The following is a 15,330-nucleotide window of genomic DNA, read 5'->3' on the forward strand; positions in this document are numbered from 1 at the left end:
CGCCCCAGTATAGATAGTCAGATGACCCCTCCCCTTTCCCTCCAGTATAGGTAGCCAGATGACCCCTCCCCCTTTCCCTTCAGTATAGGTAGCCAGATGACTTTTCCCACCTCCCCTTTCAGTATAGGTAGCCAGCTTGCCTTCACACCGCAACAGCCATCAGTGCCACTCATTTCTCCACTCATCTCCAGTACAGAAGCTTCCTCTTCCTTTCCGTCTCCAATGCTGCCCAAGTCCATAGCCGCCAGCCACAATGCACACGTGCGGAGAGAGCAGGATGGCTGCTGCCTGCTGCACAGGCGGTTAGCAGCAGAGTACTGCACTCAGACGCTTCCCTGATCTCCCTACATTGCAGCATTTGCAAGCTTGCAAATGTTGCATCAGTTTTGTCTGCTGCTTTGGTGCCCTTGCTCCTGTGGTGCCCTTGGCCATGGCCTAGGTGGCCTTGTGTGAAGAAACGCGGAAAAGCCGCCGCATGGACGCAGGATCAGGCGGCTGTTTCCGCGTCTGGCATAGCAGAATGCGGAGAAACCGCCGCGTCTGACGCGGCGGTTTGTACGCATAGGCCTGCTTCTCTCAGTGGGGCGGGACGCGGATTCCACATCCCATACAGCAACAACATTACAACACATGACTGGTGTGGCTGGGACTGATAGTCCACACTGGTTTAGGAGGACGCATGCGCGCGCGGAGAGGCAGGGCCTTTATGGCAGTCAGAGGAGGGTCAGCAACTTTCATTGGTCCAGCACTTAAGGGAGGTGCCAGAGAGCACTGGTGTATATATACTGGGTGCTGGTCATTCCTCTGGTGTCTGGCGTTGCGATCACTACGTGGTAGCACTCAGGCCTTGTCTGTATCTGTGTTCTAGCATAGTTTCCAAAGGTGTTGATGATCATGGACCTCACACCTTAGCGTTAGGAATATTGAACTGTATTATTTGTTATGACCTTCTGCCTGCCTGACTATCCTGCTGAACTCTGATTCTGTACCTTGCTATTTCTGATATCCTGTTGCCAAACTCTGCTCGTTTCTGGACTCTGTATTTGGCTCTCGATTCTGTACCCCGCTATTCTGATACTCCGTTGCCAAACCCTGCATGTTTATTGGATTCCGTATCTGTCTCCTGAATCTGTACCGTATCTGTCTGTGTGTTAACGACCTGGATTGCCCGACCTCGAGAACTGGCCTTACTGTTAGAGGCAGTTCCCAGACCTGTTAGTGACACCCTCTCTCTAGTGTCACTCACGTTCTGTCCTTCCCATCCTCAGCCTAGCTCATCCCCCCGGGAGAGTCTAGGCATACGGAAGGAACTTACTTCTGTGCAGTACTCCTTATTGCTTCTGTACCTTCTCCTAAGGTGCAATACTCAAAGTATTACTGTTACACCAAAACACTCTTATCCCTCAGGTGTCCAGAGGTTAGAATATATATATCTGATTATCGGTGATACTGCAGATCATCAATAATCGGGTATATTCTGCATTCTCGGTGATACTGCAGATCACCGGTAATCAGACCGTCTCTGTGTTACACCGATCGTTACAGAACGCCAGACCAAAATACAAATGGACGCACACTCTGACCGTCTAGGTGCACTTGCCACTTCGGTGGACACCATCAATCAAGTGCTGGGGAGTCACAAGACTATGATTGAAGCCTTGTCTGGCTCTTTACAAACCCTCCAGACAGCAGTAGATGAGGTGCGATCCCCTCCTAGTTCTGATATACGTTTACCCGTACCCGAGAAATTTTCTGGTCACAGATCTGACTTCCGAAATTTCAGAAGTAGAGTGTTATCTTATTTTGAGTTGAGACCCCGAACTTCTGGAACAATGGCCTAAAGGGTCACATTTATTAAGACATTGTTATCTGGCGATTCTCAGACGTGGGCGTACATTTTGCCCACCGGAGACTTAGCCCTCACGTCAGTGGATGTATTTTTTAAAGCTATGGCAGTAATTTACGACGACCCAGACCTTGCTGCGACTTCTGAGCGGAAGCTCAAGCTTTTGCGTCAAGGCAAGGCTCCGGTCGAGGATTACGCAGCGGAATTTAGAAGGTGGTCAGTTTCAGCCAGGTGGGGCACTTATGCCCTCTTAGATTGCTTTTTATCGGGACTGTCGGATGAGGTCTATAATCTCATGCTAAGTCTGCCTGAACCTAAGACAGACGATGAGGCCATTTCATCGGCCATTCGAGTCGACCGCAGGCTGCGCTATCAGAAACTACGACATAGGCAACAGGGAGCTCCTGGCCATCAAGTTAGCCTTTGAGGAATGGCGTCATTGGTTGGAAGGAGCAGAACATACGATCACAGTTTTTGCTGATCACAAAAATTTGGAATACATCGAGGGAGCTAAAAGATTAAGCCCCCGTCAGGCTCGATGGTCTTTGTTTTTCTCGAGGTTTAGATTTATAATTACGTACACTCCAGGCAGCAAGAACATTAAGGCAGATGCCCTGTCCAGATGTTTTGAGGCAGAGACAGCACAGCCCTCTACCCCAGAAACCATTGTTCCGCAGAAACTGATACTAGCAACAACTGAGACATGGAAAGACTGGACGGAGACCTTAGGGCCCTTTCAACAGGACACCCCGGAGGGGAAGCCTGAAGGGGTTATGTTTGTACCACTGCCATTCCGTCTTCAGATTCTACAAATATTCCATTCACACAAAAATGTGGGACACCCTGGGGCTTCCAGAACACAGGATCTGGTTGCCAGGTGCGCTTGGTGACCTTCTCTGGCAACAGATTGCAAGGAGTATGTTAGGGAGTGTGCAGTGTGTGCAAAAAGTAAGCCCTCCCGGCTGGCACCTGTGGGAACGTTGCAGCCCTTACCCACCCCGAGTGAGCCATGGACCCACCTGTCCATGGATTTTGTGGGTGAGCTTTCCAGGTCTGAGGGCATGTCGGTCATTTGGGTGGTAGTCGACCGCTTTAGTAAAATGGCCCATTTTGTGCCCTTAAAAGGACTCCCCTCGGCTCAGGAGTTGGCCGATTTATTCATCATCCATGTTTTCCGTTTGCATGGCATTCCGGAAAACATTGTGTCAGATCGGGGAGTCCAATTTGTTTCGAAATTCTGGAGGGCATTCTGTCACCAAATGGGCATGGAACTGTCATTTTTGTCGGGCTACCACCCACAGACCAATGGTCAGACTGAGAGGGTCAACCAATCGTTAGAACAATTTTTGAGGTGTTACGTTGCAGAGGCGCAAAACGATTGGGTCAGGTTTTTGCCCTTCGCAGAATTTGCGCACAATAATCTGAAAAGTTCTTCCACGAAATTCTGTCCATTTCAGATAGTTACTGGGAAGCTGCCCAAATTTTCCCCATTGCCAATCGCTTCCACTCCGTTTCCAGCTCTGGAGGCCTGGCAAAAGTCATTTAAGGACGTATGGGGGATCGTGGAGAATAATTTGGGAAAGGCGTTTCAAAGTCAGAAAGGTCAAGCTGACAAAAAACGTTCCTTAGCGTGGAGATTTCAACCAGGAGACTTAGTCTGGGTATCCACACGTCACTCAACCCTAAAACAGCCTTCAGCTAAGTTGGGGCCCAGGTTTGTGGGTCCATTTCCAGTAACTAGAAAGATCAAAAATGTTACTTATGCCATTGTATCTTCCTGCCAGTATGCGTGGCGTAAGATCCTTTCACGTGTCTCTGCTTAAGCCAGCAGTCCATGTGGGTCCCACTCCTCCTCCTCCTGTGATGATAGATGACCAACCTGAGTACGAGGTAGAGAAGATTTTAGACTCACGCATAGTTCAGAACTCAGTACAATATCTGGTTCATTGGAAAGGGTATGGTATTGAGGAGAGATCATGGGTACCTGAATGTCGCATGCATGCTGACAAACTGAAAAGTGAATTCCACGCTTTACATCCTGAGAAGCCTGGAAGGAGCTGTCCGGAGTCCACTCCTCAGGGGGGGGTACTGTGAAGAAACGCGGAAAAGCCGCCGCATGGACGCAGGATCAGGCGGCTGTTTCCGCGTCTGGCATAGCAGAACGCGGAGAAACCGCCGCGTCTGACGTGGCGGTTTGTACGCATAGGCCTGCTTCTCTCAGTGGGGCGGGATGCGGAGGAAACGCCGCACGCTCAGACAGCGTGGCGGCGGATTCCGCATCCCATACAGCAACAACATTACAACACATGACTGGTGTGGCTGGGACTGATAGTCCACACTGGTTTAGAAGGACGCGTGCGCGCGCGGAGAGGCAGGGACTTTATGGCAGTCAGAGGAGGGTCAGCTGACCAGGCCGGTCAGCTGACAATTGCAGCAACTTTCATTGGTCCAGCACTTAAGGGAGGTGCCGGAGAGCACTGGTGTATATATACTGGGTGCTGGTCATTCCTCTGGTGTCTGGCGTTGCGATCACTACGTGGTAGCACTCAGGCCTTGTCTGTATCTGTGTTCTAGCATAGTTTCCAAAGGTGTTGACGATCACGGACCTCACACCTTAGCGTTAGGAATATTGAACTGTATTATTTGTTATGACCTTCTGCCTGCCTGACTATTCTCCTGTACTCTGATCCTGTACCTTGCTATTTCTGATATCCTGTTGCCAAACTCTGCTCGTTTCTGGACTCTGTATTTGCCTCTCGATTCTGTACTCTGCTATTCTGATACTCCGTTGCCAAACCCTGCCTGTTTATTGGATTCCGTATCTGTCTCCTGAATCTGTACCGTATCTGTCTGTGTGTTAACGACCTGGATTGCCCGACCTCGAGAACTGGCCTTACTGTTAGAGGCAGTTCCCAGACCTGTCAGTGACACCCTCTCTCTGGTGTCACTCACGTTCTGTCCTTCCCATTCTCAGCCTAGCTCCTCCCCCCGGGAGAGTCTAGGCATACGGAAGGAACTTACTTCTGTGCAGTACTCCTTACTGCTTCTGTACCTTCTCCTAAGGTGCAATACTCAAAGTATTACTGTTACACCAAAACACTCTTATCCCTCAGGTGTCCAGAGGTTAGAATATATATATCTGATTATCGGTGATACTGCAGATCATCAATAATCGGGTATATTCTGCATTCTCGATGATACTGCAGATCACCGGTAATCAGACCCTCTCTGTGTTACACCGATCGTTACACCTTGGCTTAAATCCGGCCCTGAGTGACAGGTTTGTGTTACAGAAGCCAAACAGTCAGATATTATCGGCATCATTATAAAGGCAAAACGCATTGAAATGTAAAGCCTATGCAGAGAGGGAGGAAAAGTTTGATCACTTATAGTTTCTTTACATGATGGGAAACCACATTCACATCTGAGAGTTGTATAGTAACAGCAGACCTTATACACTGGTTGATTGCCACCAAATCGACCAACAGATAGATCCCTCTCTGATCGAATCTAATCAGAGAGGGATCTAATGGCTGCCCATACACTGCAAACAGACTGCAGATAAAATCGATTCACAACCTGTGGAAGTGCAGCTGCCACCTGCTCGTCGCCCCTGCTCTCCCGGCCAGCCGCAATATACATTACCTCCTGTCCACCGGCGCGATTCTCTCACTTCTTCCAGCGTACTCCATCTTCACTTCCTGTCCCGTCCTGTCACAAGTAGAAAGTTCAAACAATAAAAAGCCCTCTAGTGTTTGACCTTCGCTTTCTCGCAGGACGGAACAGGAAGTGAAGAGAAGATGCCGGAAGATGTAAGACCCGGGGACTCGCACCGGCCAGACAGGTGACGTATTGCTGCATTGATCGTTGCCGTATCAAACGTGGATAATGGCGCGCTCCCGGCACACCGGCGATTGAGCAAAATTTTCTGCCTGGGCAGATCGACAGAATCGATCAATTTCGTTTGCGTTATCAATTTCACAGCAGATTCAATCACAGTGATCAAATCTGCTGTCTATCAGCGGGAAATTGCGTTAGTGTATGGGCACCTTTAAAATTTTTTATTGTGATAACAACCACAAACACAACAACATACAAAGGATGTACAGTTGGGCCAGGTGCCGACTACAGATCGCAATCGCTCACCATTTTGTGCTAGTGGTTTGTATAACAATTTCAGAGATTTGATTTTTTTAAAGGGATTGCAATTTTTTGGTGGTTCAGGTAGTAAAAATGCTGTAAAATCGCTTTTAGGCCTGGGGGGGGGACCTTAACGTCGCACCGAGCGATCTTTTCCGCGCACTGCACATCCCGCGATGACTCATTTTTCCCGTGATATAGAGCTTTTCAAAAGCATGCTAGCACTTAGCACCACTTTGTGAATCAAGCCCACAGGGCGTGATTCATTAACCAGTGCTAACTCAGTTAGCAGGTGTTAAGGCTTTGCACGTGCAAACTAGAGTGCTAAGTAGTTTGCACAGGAGGCAAAGCTGTTGCTGTTCCCGTGCTATTTTAGCGTGCGTATGGCGTTACGCGGTGCGCGCGTACGGTGCTGCGCACTAAGCTCCGTTCGCGTGATAAGCCACGACTTTGCGTGCTAAATCTCCTTAGCATGTGAAGTCATTGCTTATGATGATGATTTTACACTCGAAGTGCTGCATGCAAAACTTTACGCGCGTAAACTCTTACGCTCATATTAGCATGTGAAGAGCCAGTTTGCACGTGCTAAGCAGCTTTTCACTGGCGGCTTTTAACTTAGCATGCTTTTGTGAATCAAGCCCTTAGAGGTGTTCATTGCCAGCATAGCACCAATGCAATGCTAATAAGATGAGTGGGCCCCTCTGGTCCACCGGCCCTGGTGCAGTCGCAGCCTCTGCATTCCCATTGCTAAGCCACTGTCTATGCTATAAATACAGTATATCACTTCTTATAGTGACCCTAAAGTAGAAAAGAAAATGTGCCCGTTTACTTACCTGGGGCTTCTTACAGCCCCCTGAAGTCCTCCTGCTCCCTCGCCACCCTCAGCCGTTCCTTCGCTGCCCCCCTCCGTAATCCTGCTTAATGATGAGTCGGCGGGCCACTGTGCTAGCTGTGCGCGTCCTCTATTGTGCTTCTGCGGCTGGGAGCATTCTGTTCATTTGTGGTTTTAATTTTTGCTTACTGTGCAAGCGCAGAGCGCTCCCAGTGACGTGAGCACAATGAGGACGCACACAGCGTGGGGCTGTGCATCCAGCCTTGGAGCTGGATACCGCAGGATGGATTGAGTGCGGAAGGACAGTGACGATCAGGAAGACAAGAAGACCAGAATTAACTTTAGGTTCCCTTTAGGGCTTGTTCACACCTAGGGTTTTGCGTTTTTTTTGAGCGCCATAGATTTTGAAATGTGCAATGATTCCATTATGGGACAGTTCATATCAGCGAGTTTCTTCCGCTTTCCGCTCAGCAAAACATTGCATGTACCATTTTTGGGGCCATTTTGTTACAATAGAAGGTATAGGAAAAACACAAAACTCTCACAAATCGCTTTATCCGGCGATTATCCAGCAATTGCATTCGCGCTTTTATGAATAAATGCATTGTATTAATTTGTTTCAGGGTGAAAAAGTTCACTTCCTGTCAGGAAGTGAAAAAACGCAATCGCTCTGCAAAAGAGCTTACAAAAGCGGTTTGTACAAAATCATAGTGCGCAGTGGACCGCCAGGAGGGGGAAAAAAACGCACACAAAAAAAAATCAAAAATCGAACAAAGCCTTAAGCGCAGTGTTCCCCAACCCTGTCCTCAAGGCCCACCAACAGTGAATGTTTTGTGGAAATTCACAGAGGTAGTTAATCAGTTTTGTTGAGACACTGATTACCTAACCTGTGCATGTTTGTGGTTTTCTGCAAAACATGTACTGTTGGTGGGCCTTGAGGACAGGGTTGGGGAACTATGGCTTAAGGGATCCCACAAAGTTAGATATTTAAAAAATGTCCTCTATTTCAATCTCCAGTTCAAGCTTCTCGTCCTAAGAAATATGGTGTTGAGAGAATGGACGTCCTATCCATCAGTCTCGCGTTCTGCTGCCCTTTCCCTGAAAGGATCAATACAACATTTGCATATTTCTCTATCAATATTTAATGGGATGCAGCCTGATGCTTTTGATGAGCCTCGAGTCCTCCTGTGTTGTTCCTCTCGCCTGACAGAGGCTGGCGGCACGGTGGGAGCTCAGGTGCAGGTGGGGGGTCACAATATAAGGATTGTCCCGGTCACAGGGTCTGCCTGCCTGAAGACAGCTCGGGAGAGCTCGGGGAGCCCAGTGATGAATTTTAACGATTCGGGAAGACAAATGAGACCTGGCTTTAGTGCAATTAGTGGGCTGTGGGAGACGTGTTGGGTGTAAATGAGGGATATGATCTGCTGTTGACTCCCAGTGTGGCTGGAAAGGCCCCGTTGTAGAGATCATAATGAGGAATTTGGATGACACCGCAGACAGGTTGACAGAACAATTAGTGGGGCAAGTGCAGTTGATTCAACATTCAACATCTTATCAATAACGCATTGTGATGGGACAGCACGACCCCGCTGATTATCTGCGCCTCTCCGCATACTAAGGATGGAAGGGGACTTTAACCCTTGCAAGGAGCACAGTAACATTACAAAGGCATCAAAATGAAGCCTAACCCCCTCAAAAGTCACACGTCACATAAATAAGTGGGCACAGGTTAGCATTGGCAAATCACTATCATTAGATAATTAGTTTTAAATAAAAAAAAAAAAATCAAATCACAATTCGGTAAAAAAGGTTTTTTTTTGGCCTGTAAAAAAACAAAAAAACACTGATGCAAAATCTTGTGACCTGATGTCAGGGATGGATTTAGATGTGACCTAGCTCCTTCTAGAGATGAGCGTAATGACCTAATTACGATTTCGCGAAATTTCGCGTAATTAGTGTAATTACGATTATGGCCGTAAGTACATAATCGTAATGAAGAAGGATTTCGCGAAATTTCGCGTAAGCGTAATTTTCGCGTAATTTTCGCATTACAGTGGGTTCATGCCGTAATTTCGCATTAAACGCTACCGTAATTTCGCGTTAAACCGTAACGCTCCGTATAATATAAAAAAGCCGCCGACTTTAAGGGTTAATAGCAAAGTCCCCTTAAATGCTAAGAGCCTCAAATTTGGAGAATATATTAAGGAGATCAGGAGGAATAAGAGGAAATTTTTTTTTTTCAAAAAGACCTTATAGTTTTTGAGAAAATCGATGTTAAAGTTTCAAAGTAAAAATGTATACATTTAAAAACCCGCCGACTTTAACGGTTAATAGCAAAGCCTGCTTAAAGTTTAGGAACACCAAATTCCTAGGGTATATTAAGGGGATCAGTGGGAATAAGAGGAAAAAATTTTTTTTCAAAAAGACCTTATAGTTTTTGAGAAAATCGATTTTTAAGTTTCAAGGGCGAAAATGTCTTTTAAATTCGGAAAATGTCAGTTTTTTTTGCACAGGTAACAATAGTGTATTATTTTCATAGATTCCCCCAAGTGGGAAGAGTTTTACTTACTTCGTTCTGAGTGTGGGAAATATAAAAAAAAAACGACGTGGGGTCCCCCCTCCCAGACCTCTTTAACCCCTTGTCCCCCATGCAGGCTGGGATAGCCAGAATGTGGAGCACCGGCCGCGTGGGGCTCCGCACCCTGACTATACCAGCCCGCATGGTCCATGGATTGGGGGGTCTCGGAAGGGGAGGGGCAGCCAAGCTTTCCCCTCCCCCTCCGAGCCCTTGTCCAATCCAAGGACAAGGGGCTCTTCTCCACCTCCGATGGGCGGTGGAGGTGGAGGCCGCGATTTCCTGGGGGGGAGGTTCATGGTGGAATCTGGGAGTCCCCTTTAAAAAGGGGTCCCCCAGATGCCCACCCCCCCTCCCAGGAGAAATGAGTATAGAGGTACTTGTACCCCTTACCCATTTCCTTTAAGAGTTAAAAGTAAATAAACACACAGACACTTAGAAAAAGTATTTTAATTGAACAAAAAACATAACCACGAAAAAAGTCCTTTAATATTCTTAATTAACCATTAATACTTTCCTGTCCCTTTAAAAGCCAGTTCCCACGCAATATCCTCGGAAATATACTAAACAGTTACAATATAACAAAGTTATTACAATGTAACAACTTTGTTACATTGTAACTACGCCGCACCCGACGCTACTCGCCGCTCAGCCGCCGCACCCGCACGCACCCGACAGAGCTCTGAGCTATATAGCTCAGAGCTCCCTAAGCATCTTTGTATTTGGGCTCCAAGGAGCCCCATTGGTCCTTAGCAGACCAATGGGGTTCCTTTAAATCAGAAGGAACCCCATTGGTCTGCTAAGGACCAATGGGGCTCCTTGGAGCCCAAATACAAAGATGCTTACAGAGCTCTGAGCTATATAGCTCAGAGCTCTGTCGGGTGCGTGCGGGACGCTAAGTCCCCGCCGGCTCCCGCTGTCCACTCCGCCCACATCTGTCACCCACATGTCACCCACATGTGGGTGACATGTGGGTGACATGTGGGAGAGGCGGGGAAGGCAGCGGGAGCCGGCGGGGACTTAGCGTCCCGCACGCACCCGACAGAGCTCTGAGCTATATAGCTCAGAGCTCTGTAAGCATCTTTGTATTTGGGCTCCAAGGAGCCCCATTGGTCCTTAGCAGACCAATGGGGTTCCTTCTGATTTAAAGGAACCCCATTGGTCTGCTAAGGACCAATGGGGCTCCTTGGAGCCCAAATACAAAGATGCTTAGGGAGCTCTGAGCTATATAGCTCAGAGCTCTGTCGGGTGCGTGCGGGTGCGGCGGCTGAGCGGCGAGTAGCGTCGGGTGCGGCGTAGTTACAATGTAACAAAGTTGTTACATTGTAATAACTTTGTTATATTGTAACTGTTTAGTATATTTCCGAGGATATTGCGTGGGAACTGGCTTTTAAAGGGACAGGTAAGTATTAATGGTTAATTAAGAATATTAAAGGACTTTTTTCGTGGTTATGTTTTTTGTTCAATTAAAATACTTTTTCTAAGTGTCTGTGTGTTTATTTACTTTTAACTCTTAAAGGAAATGGGTAAGGGGTACAAGTACCTCTATACTCATTTCTCCTGGGAGGGGGGGTGGGCATCTGGGGGACCCCTTTTTAAAGGGGACTCCCAGATTCCACCATGAACCTCCCCCCCAGGAAATCGCGGCCTCCACCTCCACCGCCCATCGGAGGTGGAGAAGAGCCCCTTGTCCTTGGATTGGACAAGGGCTCGGAGGGGGAGGGGAAAGCTTGGCTGCCCCTCCCCTTCCGAGACCCCCCCAATCCATAGACCATGCGGGCTGGTATAGTCAGGGTGCGGAGCCCCACGCGGCCGGTGCTCCGCATTCTGGCTATCCCAGCCTGCATGGGGGACAAGGGGTTAAAGAGGTCTGGGAGGGGGGACCCCACGTCGTTTTTTTTTTATATTTCCCACACTCAGAACGAAGTAAGTAAAACTCTTCCCACTTGGGGGAATCTATGAAAATAATACACTATTGTTACCTGTGCAAAAAAAAACTGACATTTTCCGAATTTAAAAGACATTTTCGCCCTTGAAACTTAAAAATCGATTTTCTCAAAAACTATAAGGTCTTTTTGAAAAAATTTTTTTTCCTCTTATTCCCACTGATCCCCTTAATGTACCCTGGGAATTTGGTGTTCCTAAACTTTAAGCAGGCTTTGCTATTAACCGTTAAAGTCGGCGGGTTTTTAAATGTTTACATTTTTCCTTTGAAACTTTAACATCGATTTTCTCAAAAACTATAAGGTCTTTTTGAAAAAAAAAATTTTCCTCTTATTCCTCCCGATCTCCTTAATATATTCTCCAAATTTGAGGCTCTTAGCATTTAAGGGGGCTTTGCTATTAACCCTTAAAGTCGTCGGCTTTTTTAGATTATACGGAGCGTTACGGTTTAACGCGAAATTACGGTAGCGTTTAATGCGAAATTACGGCATGAACGAAACGCGAAATTTCGCATTGAAAATTACGCTTACGGTATTTTCAATTACGATTTTAATGGCAATTACGCTACCGCAATTTCGCATCGTAATCGCGAATTTCGCATGCGTAATTATAGTAATGCGAAATTTCGAAAATTTCAGCTCAACTCTAGCTCCTTCCTATCTAAATCAACTTATTTCCAGATACCATCCTACACGCAATCTCCGCTCTTATAACAATATCCTTCTGTCTCCCTCTCTGGTCACTTCTTCTCATTCCCGCTTCTCAATACTCTCCCCTCCTCTGGAACACTCTCCCTCAACACATCCGCCGCTCACCCACTTACTCTTTTTAGGTGCAATCTGAAAACTCACCTCTTCAGGCAAGCATACTCTCCTACCTAGGACACTTTGCCCACTGACCACCATCTCTACCACCCCATACACAGTTTCCCTTTACCTACTGTCCTATACCTTAAGGCTGCTTTCACAGTGGGACGTTACAGTCGCACGTTAGAGCAGCCTGTAATGCAGCCCACCGCACAGCAATGAAAAATCAATGGGCTGTTCACAGTGCCCACGTTGCGTTACAGTGTAACGCTGCACGATCAATGAAAGTGCAGCATGCTGTGCGTTATACGCAGTTTTAGCCGCGTTAGACTGTTTGTACATGCTCAGTAATGTTGTTTTATTGTTTTTTTGTGTGCGGTAGAGGAGGAGGGGAGAGTCCGCTATTTTGCCTAGCCACATGGCTAATTAATATTCACTGCACTGCACTGCAATGCCGGTTCTCTTCCTGCTAGCAATGATTCATATGAATCATTCTCTGCCTGCTAGCAATGATTCATATGAATCATTCTCGATTCTCTGCCTGCTAGCAATGATTCATATGAATCATTCTCGGTTCTCTGCCTGCTAGCAATGATTCATATGAATCATTCTCTGCCTGCTAGCAATGATTTATATGAATCATTCTCTGCCTGCTAGCAATGATTCATATGAATCATTTTTCTGTTCTCTGCCTGCTAGCAATGATTCATATGAATCATTTCCGGTTCTATCGATCGAAAACGGCGCACCAAGAGCTGCATAACGTGGCTCTATGTAGCGTCCACCTTTAGCACCACCATGCGTTGCGTTAGGGAAACGTTTATGCGACCTTAACGTCCCCTGCAACGCAACGTCCCACTGTGTAAGAGCCCTGAACCTTTAGACTGTAAGGCCTTATAGTCAGGACTGTCCTCCTCCCCTTTTGTCTCACAATGCTGTGTTAATGGGTGTATATAACTCCCACCCCTGTGTAAAATATGTATTTTGTTCACTGCAATAGCTGTTATCCACTCTTGTCTTGTATTAACTGTTGTATTGTCATACCCTGTATGCTGTTTTTCAGCACCACAGAAGATGCTGGTGCTATATAAATCAATAATGATAATAATACATTTATAATAATAATGGCGGGGCCCTATCCAAGTCTACCAATTTAAAGCACACCTGAAGTGAGAAATATGGAAGCTGTCATTTTTCATTCCTTTTAGGCCCCTTTCACACAAAGCCACTTCTTTATGTTGTGCTAGCCTTTCTGCCTGCAGGGTAAAGCAACAGCAATGAAAGTCTATGGGGACTAGTACACTAATTGTGTTGCTTTGGGACGGAAGTGTCTGATCCGCCGACCGATCACCCACCGGCGCCGCAAAGTCAACAGGCCGTTACCGTCGGACCACCATGTCGACTGAATGCATGTAAGTCAATTGGCGACGTAGAAACTTAAAATCCCCTGGCGGTGTGGCGCGCATGCACGGAATGATGCAAATAAGACGGAGAAGCCAGGAATCCCAGTGATGTACTTTCTGTCCAGCAGGGAGTATGTCAATGGGCGAGGGGTGGGAATGGGCGTGCATGTGGTGTGCAAGGGGCATGCGTGGGGGGCGGCGCTATGCAAATGACCCTGTAGGCACACTCTGCCGCAGGGTCATATGAATCTATTTTTTGGCATTGGGGTGCAATGCAAGGGGGTGGCGCAGACCCATGAAACCCAGGGACTCTGAGGAAGTGGGTGCAGACTTACAAAACGCGTTGCCTGTGCTTATAAAAATTCATATTTATATGAACTTGTCATTATTGAGGTAAGGTACCTCTTTTTTATTTTTAGTTGTTTTTAGTCTAGTTTTATTTACTATTGGGCTCCTCTTTATGTTTATTATATGGGGCTTGAAATTGGACCAGAGTAATTTACTGACAATTTTTATTGGCTCGAGTTCAAGCTGCATATAATTTACATGAAATTTGACTGATAACAGCAATGATTTGCATCTCATTAGTCTTCCCTACTTATGTCATTGTAGTAGAAAGACCCTCCTATGTAACTTTTCTCAGCAGGAAAACACTGCAAGCAATCCTGTGATGTGCAGTGTATATAAGGACAAGGTGAGCATCTCAACTGATAATACCTAAAAACTTCCTAATGTAAAGCGTCAACCTGTAGAAGCTCATTTTTAACTTTGCAACAAAAGTGCATTTTCACTGTATGGCTGCTTTAAAATCCCAGGAATAAAAGCTATAGAGTCTAGCAGGGTAATCTATTTAAATGCCGCGATGCTTGTTTTATCCGGCCTCCCCATTTTCTCATCCCCCCCCCCCCCCCCCCCCCCGAGACACCTCCGCGTTTGAGAAAATATAAAATTACAGCTAAAAAAGCCTTTTATTGCCTTAAAGTGGTATTAAATTCCCCTTTCCTGGGGTTATCATGTAATCTACAGAAACAGCCGAGGCACCCATTTGCTGAAGCCTTGCAGGTAATTGGATGAAATGCAAAAATAAATATATAAATGACGCCTGTTTTAACAAGTTTATACAGCAGAAAAAGTTTTGTTTTTGTAAATTGTCAGTTCATCAGCGAGAGAGAGAGAGAAAGAGAGAGAGAGAGAGAGATGAGAGAGAAGAGAGAGAGAGAGAGAGAGAGAGAGAGAGAGAGAGAGAGAGAGAGAGAGGAGAGAGAGAGAGAGAGAGAGAGAGAGGAGAGAGAGAGGGAGAGAGAGGAGAGAGAGAGAGAGAGAGAGGGGGGAGAGGAGAGAGAGAGGGAGAGAGAGGAGAGAGAGAGAGAGAGAGAGAGAGAGAGAGAGAGAGAGAGAGAGAGAGAGAGAGAGAGAGAGAGAGAGAGGAGAGAGAGGGAGAGAGAGAAAGCAGCCAGAGACAATGGCAGCACTGAACATGAGCTCCTGAAACTTTACCAATTTTACCCTTGTAATGGGCAACTGAATGGACACAAAGGACACAACCAAGACACAGCCAAGACCAAGACATAACATGGAAACCAGAGGAGCCTATGGAAGTCTAAAGAATATAAAGACTAAAGATGAAAACGCAAATGCTCTGAATGGAGAAGATAACCACCTATAAAGGATAAACAAGCTGTGTCACTCAGAGGAAAAGCAACAAGCAGCAGCAGCCAGCTCCAGCCAACCAACAGATCCTAACACCAGCAGAGAGTAACCCCAGAACTGACCAAACCTGCGAG

This window comes from Hyperolius riggenbachi, chromosome 9, assembly GCF_040937935.1.
Source record: "Hyperolius riggenbachi isolate aHypRig1 chromosome 9, aHypRig1.pri, whole genome shotgun sequence".
Taxonomy (NCBI): Eukaryota; Metazoa; Chordata; class Amphibia; order Anura; family Hyperoliidae; genus Hyperolius; species Hyperolius riggenbachi.